The 19,967-nt window shown below is 38.6% G+C and overlaps 1 long non-coding RNA gene across 5 annotated transcripts in view; it reads left to right on the top strand.

Moving 5' to 3' along the window:
- LOC126075847 (uncharacterized) overlaps window positions 1-19,967 on the top strand; it is a 399,778-nt gene that overhangs the window by 184,526 nt on the left and 195,285 nt on the right. For 3 of the 5 annotated variants that reach the window (XR_007517297.1, XR_007517301.1, XR_007517298.1), the window contains exon 2: window positions 14,371-14,501. This is a non-coding gene — a long non-coding RNA (uncharacterized LOC126075847). The remainder of the gene's footprint in view (window positions 1-14,370; window positions 14,502-19,967) is intronic. The other 2 variants (XR_007517300.1, XR_007517299.1) reach the window with 1 other exon arrangement.

Below are 19,967 nucleotides of genomic sequence, written 5' to 3'. Positions count from 1 at the left end.
CCACAGCAGGGAACTGAGGGCTAAAGCTTCACCCACACCACCTAGCCACCTGCTAAAGGGGTCTGAGGATAGTGAAGCTTACCAATATTTACAGGTACAAGGATTGGGTGCCTAAGGTACAGCAGAAGAGCCCACTCACCAAGGTGCTCTGGGAATAGAGACACTCCTACCTAACTGCCATGTGGAGGAAGGCTGTCAGCATCCTGCCCTCCTTGGAGTGTGACCCCCTGCCACTACTAGAATCTGGTGAATACAGCCATCACCACTACTCCTCTAAGTTAATAGGTGACAGCCTACACCACACACCAGGCGACCCACAATCAGGACACCTAAGCTGATTCTATTCAAGAATAGTGAAGGGACTCAGGCTAATATACCCAGTAAAAGCTCAAAAAATATACCCAGTAAAAGCTCAAACCATCTGGTAATATGACATAAGTGATTCAAAGGGTACAACAATCAAGATAGTGCAATCTAGTAGCCCATCTGGGCATATCGAAACAAAACAAAACAAAAAAAGAAGATAAGACTCAGTGAGCAAATATAAATCATTACAATATCTTATAGACGGCTCAGAGACAGCAGTCGATATCAAATCACATAAAGAAGCAGACAATGATTGCTTCTTCAAATCCCCAAATTAAGGATCAAAATCTTTCCCAAAGAAGATACAATCTTGGAATTGCCAGATGTAGAATATAAAAAACTAATATACAGAACGCTTCAAGACATCAGGGATGACCTCGGAAATGAAATGAGGCAATCTACAGAAAAAGCCAAGGAACACACTGATAAAGCAGTTGAAGAAATCAAAAAGATGATTCAAGAACATAGTGGAAAAATTAATAAGCTGCAAGAATCCATAGAGAGGCAGCATTCAGAAATCCAAAAGATTAACAATAAAATTACAGAATTAGACAACTCAATAGGAAGTCAGAGGAGCAGTATCGAGGAATTGGAATGCAGAGTGGAGAAGTTAGAGGATAAGGCAATTGACACCAACATAATTGAAGAAAAATCAGATAAAAGAATTAAAAAAATATGAAGAAACCATAAAAATCATGTGGGATTCTATCAAGAAGAATAACTTGTGTGTGATTGGAGTTCCAGAACAGGAAGGGATAACAGAAAATACAGAGAGAATAATTGAAGATCTGTTGGCAGAAAACTTCCCTAGCAATATGAAAGATGAAAGGATATCTATCTAAGATGCTCATTGAACACTGTACAAGATAGATCCCAAAAGAAAATCACCAAGGCATATTATCATCAAACCTGCCAAAACCAAAGATGAAGAGAAAATTATAAAAGCAGCCAGGGATAAACTAAAAGTCACCTACAAAGAAGAATCAATAAGTTCAGACTACTCGGCAGAAACCATGCGGGCAAGAAGGCAATGGGATGACATATATAGAGCGCTGAAGGAGAAAAACTGCCAGCCAAGAATAATATATACAGCAAAACTCTCTCTGAAATATGAAGGTGAAATTAAGACATTTACAGATAAACACAAGCTTAGAGAATTTGCAAAAACCAAACCAAACCTATAAGAATTACTAAAGGAAATCCTTTGGTCAGAAAATCAATAATATCAGATACCAACACAACACAAAGACACAGAACAGAACATCCTGATATCAATTCAAATAGGGAATTCATAAAAACAAAATAAGATTAATTTAGAAAAGAAAAAAAATGCTCGACACAGGGAATCATTGATGTCATTATGTAAAAGATTACAACAATCAAAAAAGAGGGACTAAATACAGGAGCCATACATTTTCCATACGGAGAAGAAAACAAGGTGATATAGGATGATACGAGTTAGGTTTTTACTTAGAAAAATAAGGGTAAATATTAAGGTAACCACAAAGAGGTCTTACAATTCCATACTTCAAAATAAAAACCAAGATAAACATAAAGACTCAGCAAAAATAAATTCAACTACTATGAAAATGAGGACCACACAATTTACAAAGAAAAACTTCTCAGCACAAAAAAGTAAGTGGAGATAAAATACTTAGGAATAAATCTTACCAAGGATGTAAAAGACCTATACAAAGAAAACTACAAAGCTCTACTACAAGAAATTCCAAAGGACATACTTAAGTGGAAAAACATACCCTGCTCATGGATAGGAAGACTTAACATAGTAAAAATGTCTATTCTACCAAAAGCCATCTATACATATAACGCACTTCCGATCCAAATTCCAATGTCATATTTTAAGGGGATAGAGAAACAAATCACCAATTTCATATGGAAGGGAAAGAACCCCCGGATAAGCAAAGCATTACTGAAAAAGAAGAAGAAAGTGGGAGGCCTCACTCTACCTGATTTCAGAACCTATTATACAGCTACAGTAGTCAAAACAGCCTGGTACTGGTACAACAACAGACACATAGAGCAATGGAACAGAATTGAGAATCCAGATATAAATCCATCTCATATGAGCAGCTGATATTTGACAAAGGCCCAGTGTCAGTTAATTGGGGGAAAGATTGTCTTTTTAACAAATGGTGCTGGCATAACTGGATATACATCTGCAAAAAAATGAAACAGGACCCATACCTCACACAATGCACAAAAACTAATTCCAAATGCATCAAAGATCTAAACATAAAGGCTAAAATGATAAAGATCGTGGAAGAAAAAATGGGGACAACGTTACGAGCGTTAATACAAGGCATAAACAGAATATAAAACATTACTAAAAATAAAGAAGAGAACCCAGATAACTGGGAGCTCCTAAAAATCAAACACTTATGCTTATCTAAAGTCTTCACCAAAAGAATAAAAAGACCACCTATGGACTGGGAAAAAATTTTCAACTCCGACATCTCCGACCAGCGCCTGATCTCTAAAATCTACATAATTCTGCTATAACTCAACCACAAAAAGACGAACAACCCAATTAAAAATTGGGCAAAGGGTATGAACAGGCACTTCACTAAAGAAGACATTAAGGTGGCTAACAGATACATGAGGAAATGCTCTCGATCATTAGAAATGCATATTAAAACTACAACGAGATTCTATCTCACTCCAACAAGGCTGGCATTAATCCAAAAAACACAAACTAACAAATGTTGGAGAGGCTGTGGAGAGATTGGAACACTTATACAGGGCTGGTGGGAATATAAAATGGTACAACCACTTTGGAAATTGATTTGGCGTTTCCATAAAAAGCTAGAAATGGAACTACCATACGACCCAGCGATCCAACTCCTTGGAATATATCCTAGAGAAATAAGAGCCATCACACTAATTAGTGAATACCTCTCTCCCACCTTCCCTCCCTCCCCCCTCTAGGAACCATAAAAGAATATTTTCTTCTCAGTTTAAACTATGTCTCAAGTTCTATTTGTCCTTTTGCAACTGACTAATTTCACTCAGCATAATGCCTTCCAGGTTCCTCCATGCTATGAAATGTTTCACAGATTCATCACTGTTCTTTATCGATGCGTAGTATTCCATTGTGTGAATACACCACAATTTATTTATCCATTCGTCCGTTGATGGGCACGTTGGTTGCTACTATCTTTTTGCTATTGTAAAAAGTGCTGCAATAAACATGGGTGCGCATACATCTGTTTGTGTAAAGACTCTTATTTCTCTAGGATATATTCCAAGAAGTGGGATTGCTGGATCATATGGTAGTTCTATTTCTAGCTTTTTAAGGAAGCACCAAATCGATTTCCAAAGTGGTTGTACCATTTGACATTCCCACCAGCAGTGTAGAAGTGTACCAATCTCTCCACAGCTTCTCAAACATTTATTATTTTGTGTTTTTTGGATTAATGCCAGCCTTGTTGGAGTGAGATGAAATCTCATTGTAGTTTTGACCTGCATTTCTCTAATGGCTAATGATTGTGAACATTTCCTCATGTATCTGTTAGCTACCTGAATGTCTGCTTTAGTGAAGTGTCTGTTCATATCTTTTGCCCAATTCATGATTGGGTTGTTTGTCTTTTTGTGGTTGAGTTTTGCGGTATCACGTAGATTTTAGAGATCAGGCTCTGATTGGAAATGTCATAGCTAAAAACTTTTTCCCAGCCTGTGGGTAGTGTTTCTACTGTTTTGGTGAAGTCTTTGCGTGAGCATAGATGTTTGATTTTTAGGAGCTCCCAGTTACCTGGTTTCTCTTCATCATTTTTGGTAATGTTTTGTATTCTGTTTATGCCTTGTATTAGGGCTCCTAATGTTGTCCCTAATTTTTCTTCCATGATCTTTATCATTTTAGCCTTTATGTTTAAGTCTTTGATCCACTTGGAGTTAGTTTTTGTGCATGGTGTGAGGTATGGGTCCTGTTTCATTTTTTTGCAAATGGATATCCAGTTATGCCAGAACCATTTGTTAAAAAGACAATCTTTCCCCCAATTAACTGACACTGGGCCTTTGTCAAATATCAGCTGCTCATATATGGATGGATTTATATCTGGATTCTCAATTCTGTTCCATTGGTCTATGTGCCTGTTGTTGTACCAGTACCAGGCTGTTTTGACTACTGTGGCTGTATAATAGATTCTAAAATCAGGTAGAGTGAGGCCTCCCACTTTCTTCTTCTTTTTCAGTAATGCTTTACTTATCCGAGGCTTCTTTCCCTTCCATATGAAGTTGGTGATTTGTTTCTCCATCACATTAAAAAATGTCATTGCAATTTGGATCGGAAGTGCATTGTATGTATAGATGGCTTTTGGTAGAATGGACATTTTTACTATGTTAAGTCTTCCTATCTATGAGCAAGGTATGTTTTTCCACTTAAGTAGGTCCTTTTAATTTCTTCTAGTAGTATTTTGTAGTTTTCTTTACATAGGTCTTTTACATCTTTGGTAAGAATTATTCCTAAGTATTTTATCTTCTTGGGGGCTACTGTGAATCGTATTGATTTGGTTATTTCCTCTTCTATGTTCTTTTTGTTGATGTAGAGGAATCCAAGTGATTTTTGTATGTTTAACTTATAACCTGAGACTCTGCCAAACTCTTCTATTAGTTTCAGTAGTATTCTGGAGGATTCCTTAGGGTTTTCTGTGTATAAGATCATGTCATCTGCAAATAGAGATAATTTTACTAAATCCTTGCCAATCCGGATGCTCTTTATTTCTTTGTCTAGCCTAATCGCTCTGGCTAGGACCTCTAGCACAACGTTGAATAAGAGCGGTGATAAAGGGCATCCTTGTCTGGTTCCTGTTCTCAAGGGAAATGATTTCAGGCTCTCTCCATTTAGAATGATGTTGACTGTTGGCTTTGTATAGATGCCCTTTATTATGTTGAGGAATTTTCCTTCAATTCCTATTTTGCTGAGAGTTTTTATCATGAATGGGTGTTGGACTTTGTCAAATGCCTTTTCTGCATCAATTGATATGATCATGTGGTTTTTGTCTTTTGTTTTATTTATATGGTGGATTACATTAATGGTTTTTCTAATATCAAACCAACCTTGCATACCTCGTATAAATCCCACTTGGTCGTGGTGGATTATTTTTTTGAAAATTTGTTGAATTCTATTGGCTAGAATTTGTTGAGGATTTTTGCATCTATGTTCATGAGGGATATAGGTCTGTAATTTTCTTTTTTTGTGTGCAGTGTCTTTACCTGGTTTTGGTATCAGGGATATGGTGGCTTCATAGAATGAGTTAGGCAGTATTCAGTCATTTTCTATGCTTTGAAACACCTTTAGAAGTAGTGGTGTTAACTCTTCTCTGAAAGTTTGGTAGAACTCTGAAGTAAAGCCGTCCAGGCCAGGGATTTTTTTTTTGTTGGGAGTTTTTTGATTACAGTTTCAATCTCTTTTTTTGTTATGGGTCTATTTAGTTGTTCTACTTCTGATTGTTAGTCTAGATAGGTAGTGTTTTTCCAGGAATTCATCCATTTCTTCTAGGTTTGCAAATTTGTTAGAGTACAATTTTTTGTAATAACCTGATATGATTCTTTTAATTTCAGTTGGTTCTGTTGTGATGTGGTCCTTCTCATTTCTTATTCGGGTTATTTGTTTCCTTTCCTGTATTTCTTTAGTCAGTCTGGCCAATGGTTTATCAATTTTGTTAATTTTTTCAAATAACCAGCTTTTGGCTTTGTTAATTCTTTCAATGGTTTTTCTGTTCTCTAATTCATTTAGTTCAGCTCTAATTTTTATTATTTGTTTTCTTCTGGTGCCTGATGGATTCTTTTGTTGCTCGCTTTCTATTTTTTCAAGTTGTAGGGACAGTTCTCTGATTTTGGCTCTTTCTTCTTTATGTATGTGTGCATTTATCGATATAAATTGGCCTCTGAGCACTGCTTTTGCTGTGTCCCAGAGGTTTTGGTATTAAGTATTTTCATTCTCGTTACATTCTATGAATTTCTTTATTCCCTCCTTAATGTCTTCTATAACCATTCTTTTTTTCAGCAGGGTATTGTTCAGTTTCCAAGTGTTTGATTTCTTTTCTCTAATTTTTCTGTTGTTGATTTCCACTTTTATGTCCTTGTGGCCTGAGAAGATGCTTTGTAATATTTCAATGTTTTGGATTCTGCAAAGGTTTGTTTTATGACCTAATATGTGGTCTATTCTAGAGAATGTTCCATGTGCGCTAGAAAAAAAAAGTATTCTTTGCAGCAGTTAGTTGGAGAGTTCTGTATAAATCAATGAGGTCAAGCTGGTTGACTGTCGTAATTAGGTCTTCCGTGTCTCTATTGAGCTTCTTACTGGATGTCCTGTCCTTCTCCGAAAGTGGTGTGTTGAAGTCTCCTACTATAAAGGTGGAGGTGTCTATCTCACTTTTCAGTTCTGTTAAAATTTGTTTTATGTATCTTGCAGCCCTGTCATTGGGTGCATAAATATTTAATATGGTTATATCTTCCTGGTCAATTGTCCCTTTTATCTCTATGTAGTGTCCTTCTTTATCCTTTGTGATGGATTTAACTTTAAAGTCTGTTTTGTCAGAAATTAATATTGCTACTCCTGCTCTTTTTTGCTTATTGCTTGCTTGATATATTTTTTTCCATCCTTTGAGTTTTAGTTTGTTTGTGTCTCTAAGTCTAAGGTGTGTCTCTTGTAGGCAGCATATAGATGGGTCGTGTTCCTTTATCCAGTCTGAGACTCTCTGTCTCTTTATTAGTGTGTTTAGTCCATTTACATTCAGAGTAATTATAGATAAGTATGTGTTTAGTGCTGTCATTTTGATGCCTTTTTATGTGTGATGTTGACGATTTCATTTTTCCACTTACTTTTTTGTGCCTAGAAGTTTTTCTTTGTAAATTGTGTGTTCCTCATTTTCACAGTATTTGACTTTATGTTTGCTGACTCGTTACATTTTTCTTGGTTTTTATTTTGAGTTATGGAGTTGTTATACCTCTTTGTGGTTACCTTAATATTTACTCCTATTTTTCTAAGTAAAAACCTAAATTGTATTGTCCTATATCGCCTTGTATCCCTCTCCATATGGCAGTTCTATGCCACCTATATTTAGTCCCTATTTTTGATTATTATCATCTTTTACATATTGACTTCAATGATTCCCTGTTTTGAATGTTTTTTATTATTATTTTTTAAATTAATCTTAATTTGTTTTTGTGATTTCCCTATTTGAGTTGATATCAGGGTGCTCTGTTCTGTGAGCTTGTGTTGTGCTGGTATCTGATAGTATTGGTTTTCTGACCAAAGAATTTCCTTTAGTATTTCTTGTAGCTTTGGTTTGGTTTTTGCAAATTCTCTAAGCTTGTGTTTATCTGTAAATGTCTTAATTTCACCTTCATATTTCAGAGAGAGTTTTGCTGGATATATGATCCTTGGCTGGCAGTTTTTCTCCTTCAGTGCTCTGTATATGTCATCCCATTGCCTTCTTGCCTGCATGGTTTCTGCTGAGTAGTCTGAATTTACTCTTATTGATTCTCCTTTGTAGGAGACCTTTCTTTTCTCCCTGGCTGCTTTTAAAATTTTCTCTTTATCTTTGGTTTTTGGCAAGTTTGATGATAATATGTCTTGGTGATTTTCTCTTTGGATTAATCTTAAATGGGGTTCAATGAGCATCTTGGATAGATATTCCTTTCGTCTTTCATGATGTCAGGGAAGTTTTCTGCCAACAGATCTTGAACTATCCTCTCTGTGTTTTCTGTTTTCCTTTCCTGTTCTGGGACTCCAATCACACACAAGTTATTCTTCTTGAGAGCATCCCACATGATTCTTAGGGTTTCTTCATTTTTTTTAATTCTTTTATCTGATTTTTTTGGGGGGCTATATTGGTGTTAATTCCCTGGTCCTCCAGATCTCCCAGTCTGCATTCTAATTGCTCAAGTCTGGTCCTCTGACTTCCTATTGCGTTGTCTAATTCTGTAATTTTATTGTTAATCTTTTGGATTTCTGAATGCTGTCTCTCTATGGATTCTTGCAACTTATTAATTTTTCCACTATGTTCTTGAATAATCTTTTTGAGTTCTTCAACTGCTTTATCAGTGTTTTCCTTGGCTTTTTCTGTAGATTGCCTTATTTCATTCCTGAGGTCATCCCTGATGTCTTGAAGCATTCTGTAAATTAGTTTTTTATATTCTGTATCTGGCAATTCCAGGATTGTATCTTCATTTGGGAAAGATTTTGATTCTTTAGTTTGGGGAGTTGTAAAAGCAGTCATTGTCTGCTTCTTTATGCAGTTTGATATTGACTGCTGTCTCCGAGCCATCTCTAAGATATTGTAGTGATTTATTCTATATTTGCTCACTGAGTCTTATCTTGTTTTGTTTTCTTTCAATATACGTAGATGGGCTACTAGATTATGCTGTCTTGAGTGTTGTAGCCCTTGACTCACTTATGTCCTATTACCGGCTGGTTTGGGCTGTTACCAGATATATAAGCCTGAGTCCATTCACTATTCTTGAGTAGAATCTGATTTTGTGTCATGAAGTATGTGATGCAGGCTGTCACCTATCCACCTCAAGAAGTAGTGGTGATAGTTGTGGGCACCAGATTCTAGTAGCAGCTGGGGTTCACACTCCAGGGGGGCAGGATGCTGACAGGCTTCCCCCAAGTGTCAGTAAGGCAGGTGTGTCTCTATTCCTAAAGTACCTTGGTGGGTGGGCTCTGCAGCTATGCCTTAGGCCCCCAATGCAAGTACCTCTACAGATTGGTAGGTGTCACCCTCCTTAGACCCCTAAGGCAGGAGGCTAGCTGGTCTGGGAGGAGCTTCTGCCCTCAGTTCCCTGGTGTGGGTCAGTGAGGGCTTTGTTGAATATGCAGAGATATCAGACCTGGGAAACTTGTCTTTCCAGTAAATCCCCTAAAACAATTACAGTCAGATCTCTATCAGAATTGCCTTTGCATTATAATAGCCACCTTGTTCCCTGTAGGGATGAAAGCCCGAAACTGTGGATCACAGATGCTTGGCTGGAGCTGGTTCTGTGTTTTTAGTCCAATTAGGGAAGGATTTTTGTCCCTGGGTTTTTTGTAGTTGCCTCTCTCAGGCCAGGAGAATGGGTTAGGAAAAGACAAAAACAAAATGAAAGAAAGAAAAACCGCAGAGCAGTTTACTTTCTGGCTCAGGAAATTCCAATGTTAATGAAGCCCCCTGGGAAGGGGAGGGGAGGGTTCAGATAAATAGGAGAGAGTAGCACCCTGGAATATAGACAATGTTACTTATCTTGGTTGGGATGACTCTTTTATCTGAGATTCCTGAGGGGTGCATTGTCGACTTTGTGTGCTGGCTGGGTAGGGATTGCCTCTGAGGGTCAGGCCTGCGACCCGTGCTTGCACTGTCTCAGAAGCCGTGGTTAGTTCCTCTGCTTCCGGTCCAAAGCCCAGCGCCAAGTTTCCCCAGCAGGGACGCCGCACTCCCAGCTGCAAAAGTAGTTGCTGCCTTCCAGTGACTTCTCCTCCTGTTAGCCGCATCGCTGCGCTGCCTGCATGCACTGGCTGGGCTTCCCCTGATGCCAGTTCAGGGGGTTAGGGCTGCGCCCCGTGATTGTGACATCACAGGATGTCGTGCTCAGCTCCCCGCGCCCAATCCAAAGCCCTGCGCCAAGGTTTCCTGACTGGGACGCTGGCTCCAGGCTCCGAAAACAGTCGCTGCTTTCCCGTGGTTGTTCATTCTCAGTCTCTGTCACTCAAGTCAACTCTTTAAATCTGTGTTTGTTTGTCAGGGTTCGTAGATTGTCATGTATGTGATCGATTCACTTGTTTTTCCAAGTCTTTGTTGCAAGTGGGATCCGAGGTAGAGTCTACCTAGTCAGCCATCTTGGCCCTGCCTCTCCCATTGCCTTCTTGCCTGCATGGTTCTGCTGAGTAGTCCGAGCTTTTTCTTACTGGCTGTCCCTTTGTACGTGACTTTTCTTTTATCCCTAGCTGCTCTTATAATTCTCTCTTTATCTTTGGCTTTGGCATGTTTGATTATAAAATGTCTTGGTGACTTTCTTTTAAGATTTACTGTATGTGGAGTTTGATGTGCTTCTTGGATAGATATCTTCTCATCTTTCATGATATCAGGGAAGTTTTCTGCCAACAAATCTTCAACCATTCTCTCTGTATTTTCTGTTATCCCTCCCTGTTCTGGTACTTCAATCACTCGTAGGTTATTTCTCTTGATAGAGTCCCACATGATTCTTAAGCTTTCTTCATTTTTTTTAAATTCTTTTTTCTGATTTTTCTTCAAATGTGTTAATTCCAAGTGTTTTATCTTCAAGTTCAGAAATTCTACCTTCCATTGGCTCAATTCTGCTACTCTGACTTTCTATTGAGTTGTCTACTTCTGTAATTTTATTGTTAATCTTCTGAATTTCTGATTGCTGTCTATGGATTTTTTTTTCCAGCTTATTAAACTTTTCATTATGTTCCTGAATAATCTTTTAATTTCTTCATTTGCTTTATTTGTGTGTTCCTTGGCTTGTTCTGGGTATTGCCTCATTTCCTTCCTGATGTCTTGAAGGGTTCTGTATATCAAACTTTTGTATTCTGGCTCTGGTAATTCCAGGAATGCACTTTCATCTGGAAGATCCCTGGATTATTGTTTTGAGAGCCTGTTGAGTTGATCATGGTCTGTTTCTTTATGTGACTTGATATTGACTGCTGTCTCTGAGCCATCTATAAGTTATTTTATTGGTTTTTGCTTGCTTACTGTGTCATAGCTTCTTGCTTTGTTTTGATTCGTTATACCTCTGTGGGTTGCTTGAGTGAGCTAGCTTGATTATTTTCACCTTTAGAGCTCTGACCTCCTGTCCCCAGCTGGCTAGAGCTGTTATCAGGTATATCAGTCTAGGAGTCCATTCAGTTTTCTTGTATGAATTCAGCTCAGGTTTCCAGGTAGCTGATCATCAGGTGTGTGGTGCAGGCTCTGTCCTACTGTCTTAGGGGGCAGGGGTGATTGGCGTATATACCGGTATCTGATTGAAGCAGGGGGTCATGCTCTGAACAAGGCAGGGAGCTGAGAACCTACCCCCAAGTGTCTCTGAGGAAAGTGCATCTCTGTTCCCTAGAGTGTGCTGGTGGGTGGGCTCTGCAGGCAGACCACGGGCACCCAAAGTTTTTGGTTGTAAGGACTGGGAGATACCAGTTATCTTTGGACCCCTGTCATGGGTGGCTGGGTGACTTGAGTGGAGGTACTAGTCCTTAGGTCCCTGATGTGGGTAGGTGAAGACCTTGTTTAATAGACAAAGCAGTGTCAAACGTTAAACACCCACCTCTCCACTGCCTAGCTGAAATGGTTAGAGTTTGCGAACAGGGGCCTATTCTCCCAAAATAGGCCCACACAGGTCCATGCAGAAGGGAAAGGTGCTCAAAGTCCATGGACAGTTTTGCCTGGACAGGAGCTGCTTCTGTCCTGAGGTCCCCTGGTTAGTGGAGCTAGCAAATTATCTTTTCCCCCAGTTGCAAATTTTTTCCTTCCCCAAGGCCGGGAGGATAGCTCTAGGTGCTCAACAGGGCCTATCTCAGGCTGAGGGAATTCAGTTGCTGAGGTTGGCTTTGGGATGGGGGTACGCAGTAAAATATACCCAAGTACTTAGCTTTTGCCGAGAGCGCTGTTCTTCTCAGGTTCCGGAGGTGTGACTAGGCTGTGTGGCTGACTGCTTCTCCCTGAGGAAACTGTGGCCAAATGCTAGTACCAGCCTGCTGCCACTGCAGCTCCAGAAACGGTGCCTGAGGGCTGCCCGCGACTCAGGTCCAGCACCTCCTCTTCACTTCTGAATGGTCTCTTCCTCCCCCTGCCTCTCAGTTCATTTTCTAAGCTTGCCTTTGAAGCTCAGGGCTCCCAGCTTGTCAAAATATACTGGTTTCACTTTTTGGGGGGGGTCTTTATTGTAAAGAGGGCTTGCCGGAAGTGTTTGTCTATTCCGCCATCTTGGCTCCGCCTCCTCAACCCATTTTTGACTACCCAAAAACCCAACTGTTGCAGTCAAGTAGATTCTGACTCATAGAGACCTTACAGGACAGAGTAGAACTGCCTCATGGGGTTTCCAAAGAGCAGCTGGAGGATTCCAACTGCTGTCATTTTTAGTTAGCAGCCCCAGCTCACTGTGGCTCTTAACCACTGCACAACCAGGCTCCTGATGGGTACAATTTGGGTAGAGGAATTTTTGTAATGAAGCTTAATGCTGATTAGAATATATATTTCTAAATGAATATATCTGAGCCTTTAATGACTGTTACAGTGCGCAATCACAAAACAAACAAAAAATAGTTAGCTTCCCTCTCTTCACACTATCCCATCATTAGAATTAATCAAACGCAATTTGATCCAGCAAATATTTTTTTGTGCACCTACTCTGATGAAATAATGCAATGTGCTAGGTTCTGGCAGTGCTGAGAGAAATGGCGAAGGCAGGTATTTTACCTAAAGGAGCTCCAAATCAAGTAGGAGAGAATAAAACGCATACCTATATCTGGAATGCAAGATAGTATGTAATAATCCTAATATATCCTAACCCTTGAGTCAAGTTGATTCTAACTCGTAGCAACCATATAGGACTGATTAGAACTGCCCCATATGGTTTCCAGGGAGCAGCTGGTGGATTTGAACTGCCAACCTTTTGGTTAGCGGCCAAACTTTTAGCCACTACACCACCAGGTTTCCCCTAATGTATTAATCTCCCCGTATGCTATTTGAAACAATGCAATGATGTGGTTTATTCCTTTTAAATTGTGACTTCAGATTAATGTGAAAATGTGAGGCTCCACTAGCATCTTGAACGTTGAGCAGCAGCATTTTTCAGGGACCCAGTGTGAGTAAAGGGATCAGGAAAGCTATAGCAAGATGCCACATCATTTCCTGACTAATGTTGACCTTCCCAGGTAACATTGAACTCGTCTTGTTCAGTTGTTTGGTCACATAGTCTGTGAATTTAGAGTTGCCTCCAAGTAATTCTTTTTTTTTTTTTTTTCTTTTAAGTGGAATCAAAATTTAAAAAAAAAAATCGTTCATTTCAAAGGAAGAAGGTATGGAACCCCATTGCAGTATATACAATTTGATCTTTGATTCTTGTTCCTTAGAGCAGGACCCAGGACAACACCTAAGGCCAAAGAATGAGAGTTGACCAGACTAAGAGAAACCACCTGGGGGCCCCATGCTGATTAAGCCTGGGCAGCATAATGTAATCTATCACGACCTCCTGGTGAGGTGGGTAAAAGGCCTTGGAGGATGGAGGGTCAGTGGAGCTTCCTGAGTGGAGAGAAGGAACATTTGCTTTTGGGAGGATAAGGACATCCCCGGGGGACATGGAAGATTTGTGCTGAGACCCTTCCTGGACTTTGCCTTTTGTGTTTGTATCCTTCTAGATTAAAGATAGTCCTCACCCTGCAGTTTATGAGTCATTTCATAGGGTTATTGGATTTAAGAAACAGAGAAGGAGGTAGTATCCATTGATCTAGCCCTCGGTGAAAATGGGTGAGAGAGAAAGGACCCCATGGAACAGCTGGTTGTCTGAATTTACCAGGAAGGGAAGCTGAAATGTCTAGAGATGAATGATCTCAGTTTCCCTGAACTGGTTTGACATGGATTTACAGCCTCTGACTTGAAATCGACTCCATGGAAACTGGTTTTGTTTTCGGTTTTTTTGAATGATAAATGTTGAAAGGCTATCTTCACAAGGTAAAATGGGACTTAATCAGACACAAAGCAAATGAGAATTTGTTGTTGCTATCAACTTTTTGCTTCACCATTGGGAAAACACAGTCAGAACAATACATGGCAATGCCAGTAAGATCTGTGAAATTGCTAAATCTGAAAAATCTTTAAACATGATAGAGACTTTGGAGTAAGAAATTCTATAATGGAGTAGCAAGAGAATAAATTCATGGTTATAGACTAATATTATCCATAGTTTCCCCTTTCTCAATATATTATGTGTCATTTAGATGAATTTGATATGAGAAAAAATAATACTAGTATTTTTTCTCTTTTTCTTCCGATTTAGGAAATAATATTGGAGCCATTGTTTCCTGTCCTGGAGCATAGAGAATGTGACCCAGCTGGAGCTGGGCTCACAAGGGCTCACAAGAACTCACAAGGACGCATCAACTGGACCCTGAGGTATAAAGACAATAGGTAAAACAATCTTAGAAATCATCTTTTAGGGAAGAAAAATATCTTTGAGGGAACTTTTCACATAAGCCATAACACAAAAGGCTTTCCATTCCGATCTTTTTCCCATTGACATTTGGTGAATAGAAATTTGTTGGACCAATGAAGATCCCCCTGACTGTTGTTACTGCAACCTGTACCAATGATACTTAAGAAAGGCAATTCAAAATGTAGGATCACAATTTCTAGCCAATCTGTGAAAAGGTGAAGTTTTCAATGGTTTTACCCATTTTGTAGTGTTAATATATGCTGATGACTCTGTAATATTTTCTTGGACTCAGACAGACATGGCTGCGACAGCATGCTTGTCCGTTTTCCCATTCTTGCCTATTCTGTAATATTCTCTGGCCTCAGGCAGACATGGCTGTAGCGGCAAGCTAGTCTGTTTTCCCATTCTTGTTTATTCTGTAACATTTCCTTGGATTTGGGCAGACATTAGCTGTCCGCTTCCCACTTTTGTCTTTTTGAATATATGCCCAATAAAACTTTCTTTTTGCTTTACTAAACTTTGTGATGTTTTTGCCCCTACAACCCTTCTAACATTTTTTTTTGAGAAGTTTCAGTTTGATGTTAAGTTTTCCTTTTTTTTTTTTTTTAATCATCTGCCAATTTTCAGGAATGTCTTTCATTTACAAATTGGGAGATTATTATAATAATTATACAAATTATATGCTATGGGGAGGAAAAACATGAGTGTAAATACCTCTGCCTAGAAAGGCTTCATAGGCTTGCCTAAAATTCAAGCGGCAGAGATGAGGGTAAAAGGCATTCTAAGTGAACTTGGAGGACAAACAATATGAATCATATTGGAAAATGTCAGACCATTAATTATTTTTATTCAGTGAAGAGTATATTGAGGGAAGCAAGACTAAATGGGGGCTAGGACCTGATTGTAAAGAGCATCATATGCCAACTTGGATATAGGAGTTTGATCAACAGGGTTACAGAGAACACTGAGTGGAGATGAGGTAAGAGAACCATGTTTTAGGTAGATTATATTGGACACATTTTCAAAGGAGTCAGTATAGTGGATCAAAACTAAAGCTTTTGGAAATAACCATTAGAAGGCTATTCAATGTATAAGGAAAAGATAAAAACGTCTGATATATAGTATTTTCTGCAGAATTGAATGGGATTGTTTCTGAACTTCTAAACTCTAGTATTTTCACCTTCCAAAACAAAATGTAATTGAGTGTATGTACTTGTAGACATTACCCCAGAGTGAACTCCTTTTTTTTTTTTTAATATTATTTTTAACTTGACCCTGGTACAATACCATGACAATGAACTTGCCATGTTTGGTTCTAAACAATAGTGCTAATTTTTATTTTGGCCTTTTAAATTGTAATCACAACCTTTTAATGTAACTGAACATTAATGGAAGAGTGGATGCTTGGAGAAAGACTTTGCTCTAATTAGGACTCTCATATAGTCTTAGTAAGAACTGTTATTTTTAACAGTTACTTCTCTACTCTTCTGTATATAAAATATAGTCAGGTTGCTGAAAGCTAATAAAAATCTGGGAGTTGTATATAAATTATGCCTAAAACAAGTCAATGACTGAATTTAAAGAGATTTAATGCAGTCCAATTCTTGCTTCCTCTTTAATTGCACCCAAAAGGGATACTTTCCTCTCTCTGATAGAGGTATTCACTTCAGTCATTCAGTAAACATTCGCTGAGCACCTATTAAGCATGACACTTTTGATTTCAAAGTTGACCTGATCTCAAGGACCTAACAAGCCAATGGTTTTGTTATTATTTGCCATCAAGTCAGTTTCCACTCATGGCAATCCATGTACAACAGAACAAAATGTTGCTCAGTCCTGTACCATCTCCACGATTGTTGGTATGTTTGGGTTTATTGCTGAGGTCACTGTGTATTTTGAGTGCCTTCCAACCTAGTGGACTATTTTAACACTATGTAAAATAATATTCTGTTACAATTTATACAGTTTTCATTAGCTAATTTTTGGCAGTAGATCATCAGGTCTTTCTTCCTAGTTTGTCTTAGTCAGGAAGCTCTTCTGAAGCCTGTCCACCATGGGTAACCCTACTGGTATTTGAGATACCAGTGGTAAAGCTTCCAGGATCAGAGCAACACTCAAGCCATCACAGTACAACAAACTGACAGACAGGTGGTGGTACAGTCCAATAAAAGCTGCCCTTTTTTTGAGGGCTCACTCTGTGCCTGTCTAGTTGTTAAGCACTTTATATATACTCAGGAAACTCTGGTTGCATAGTGGTTAAGAGCTACGGCTGCTAACCAAAAGGTCGGCAGTTTGAATCACCAGGCACTCATTGGAAACTCTATGGGGGGCAGTTCTTCTCTGTCCTATAGGGTCACTATGAGTCAGAATTGACTCAATGGCAATGGGTTTGGTTTGGTTTTGGCTTACTTGTATCACTTATTTAATTCTTAAAACTACCCTGTACAGGGGAAACCATACTCAGAGACTAAGGCTTAAAAAAAGGAATGCTAAATAACTTCACAGAAATCTCAAAGCTTTAAAGTGGTATGACTGGGACTCACATCCAAGTCTGTCTGACTCCAAAGCCTGTGTTCTTATCAACCACTCTATACAAAATCCCATGCAATGAAGACAGCTGAGTGATTAAGTGTGGCCCAGAGATTGAGTGCAAGATGGATTTCATCTAGGAAATGATAATTGGAGTGAGCCTGAGACTTATGAAAAAAATTTCTCCTGAAGGGTCAAACAATTCAGTCCTTCCGGGAAGCATCAGAAGCACACTAGTGTGAAATAGCACATTGGCTTCAGGAAATTTCTGGAGCAGCTCAGAAGCCTAGAGCATGAGAAGTTGTGTATCAAGGGCTGGAATATGGGGAGCAGCTAGAAGCTTTATTCTGTTCTAAAGAGTTTTAGCTTTATCTCAAAGGCCCTCAATAGTCATTGAAAAGATCTGAGCAGAGAGTTACATACGAGACTGACAAAGCCACAGCCCGGCAAGAGGTTACCATGCAAGTGTGAGGCCATGACACATGGATTAGAAAATAATGCACACTATTACATCGACAACATATCAATACATTTGATTTAATGTGCTTCAGCTGAGTATATTAGTGCTTGAGAGAATGCCTAGAAAGGACTGACTAAGGTCAAGTATAATTAATAAGAAATGGCTTCCTGAAGAATTTTGTGTGGAATCTGGGCCTGGTATGAAAGATATGGAATAGATAGAATAAGGGTAGAAAAAAGCATCACGAATGGATGCAATAAAACCAAGAAACAAGAAGCAAGGCATAATGGAAGTGGAGAGTGGTGTTGTTGGCAAATGAATTAGAATATGAAAATGAAAGATAAAAGTCTTTTCTATCTTCCAGTTCATTTGGGAATGATGGAGACAACTTTGTTGTTTTTATTTCAATAAAGAAATAGCAATGTTTTTCAGAAATACTGTATTAAATCTTACTTAACTGCTTAACCACTGTATCACCAGGGCTCCTGCAAAATAAATAGAACGTATAAATAAGCCCAGAGAAAGCAGCATTGTTTCTAGGAGAAAGAGATATAGTGAACACTGATCATTTTCCCTTAAAACCTGTAGAATCAGTTAAACAAACATTCCTCATATCTAAGTGGGAAGGGTGTTATCTTCCAGAAAGTTCCCATTTGAGATAAGGAGGAATCTGTTTTCTTCTGCTGCTGGTTCATGAGAAAAATGATACTTCAGGAAGGAAGCTGAATTATATGTGTAATCATTTTGAAGTCTTAGGTTGAAATCTGAAGGATTTGGACAAAGAAGTAGGACTGTGCAGGTGGAGTTATCTTCTTTTGATCTAATTAAAGAATGTGTTTTTGGAGACAAAGGGGCAGATATCTGTAAGTGAGTTCATGCAAACGGTGTAAAATAATTGATCTTGTCTTTTGGGCTACAGCTCATCATTTCAGAATGATGTGTGCTTGAGAAAGAAAAAAGAACATTCCAGGAAAAATGAAAAGATCTAAAGCTTGAGCTTTTTCCACGTGCCTCTTGCCACCGGGAGGCTCTACATTCATCCTTGTCATCTTTACCATTTCACATTATTTCCTCGGATAAAAAGAGAGGCTGCATACTTTTATATCTGAAAATGTCACACACCCACAGATGGGAGAAGTTGATAAAATATGGATTCAATTGTACTTTGTGAAATGAAGGTCCTAATTAATAGAATGGTATATACCAGGCATTAATGTAAATTCCTACACTGAGGTTCAGAAATTAGTTGGACAAATATAGGATGATAGAAAACTGGCTTAACGACATTTTAGATAAAAAGCCCCTGGGTGGATAAAGTCCACTTTAAAATTTTCTACAAGTCAACTATGCGATGTAGCAGCAAAAATGATCTAATGAATCCTCAAACTGCATTAGCAAAATTATAGTGGCCAGGATATTAAGCAAAGTAGTAATTTTCTGGCACTTCACTATGCCCAGACCACATCTGGAGCTACGTGCTAATTTCTGGACCCCATTTACAGTTAATTATAGTGCAGCCACAAAATATAATCAGTTGTTAAAAATATGGTAACCATGGCATATGAGTAGGAAAAAAGAGCTGTGCTTAACCTGGGAAAAAGACACTCATAAGAGCCATCTTCAAATCTGTGGATAACTGTAAGTGAAAAACAGTTTATATTTACACAGTATAATTTTTGAATTATGATTAATGCCAATTTAGGGGCGGATTAAAAAAAAGGGGTGGATTACAGGGAAGAATATATTATGTCCATATAAAGGAGATTTTTCTATAACTTGAGCTGTTCATCAATAAACGGGCTCCCATAACTCATTGCTGTCGAGTCAATTCTGGATCATAGCGACCCCATATGGCAGAGTAGAACTGCCCCACAGGGTGCCCAAGGAGCAGCTGGTGGATTCAAAATGCTGACCTTTTGGTTAGCAGCCAAGCTCTTAACCACGGCACCACCAGGGCTCTAATAAATGGGCTATTCAGCAGGTCGCTAAAGGTATTCTAGCTAGAGATAGTTGGAGATCTGTGAGTTGGGCTTGAGTTGGCTCCTACAGCCTTGTAAATGTTGATTGTTAAATATGCCAGTATCTTTCTAGCTGGTTTGTAATTCTAAATCAGCAAACTATGGAAGTATCTATAAAGCAAAAATCAACAAGCACTACAAACCAGCACTTTTTCTTTTTTTTCCTCTTGTGAGCCAGTTTACCAGCACACCACTAGATTTTTATAGATGATGTCAATGTGGATAAGAGTTTTCATCCTTTTAAATCTAAAGGGCTATGGATATGTAACAGAATACAAATAATTTAAAAAACAGGTGAAAATTATACAGGTTATAAAGTCAGAGAATTTTGTGAAGGTTGGAAGTAAAGTGTTAAAATATATATATATATATACACACACATAAGGAAAAGACTATATACCATGGGAACAGGGGAAAATAGACCAAGAGAAAAA

The sequence above is a fragment of the Elephas maximus genome, chromosome 4 (genome assembly GCF_024166365.1).
Source record: "Elephas maximus indicus isolate mEleMax1 chromosome 4, mEleMax1 primary haplotype, whole genome shotgun sequence".
Lineage (NCBI taxonomy): Eukaryota > Metazoa > Chordata > Mammalia > Proboscidea > Elephantidae > Elephas > Elephas maximus.
The sequence above is the reverse complement of the archived record's forward strand: the minus strand, read 5'-3'. Positions and strand labels throughout refer to the sequence as shown.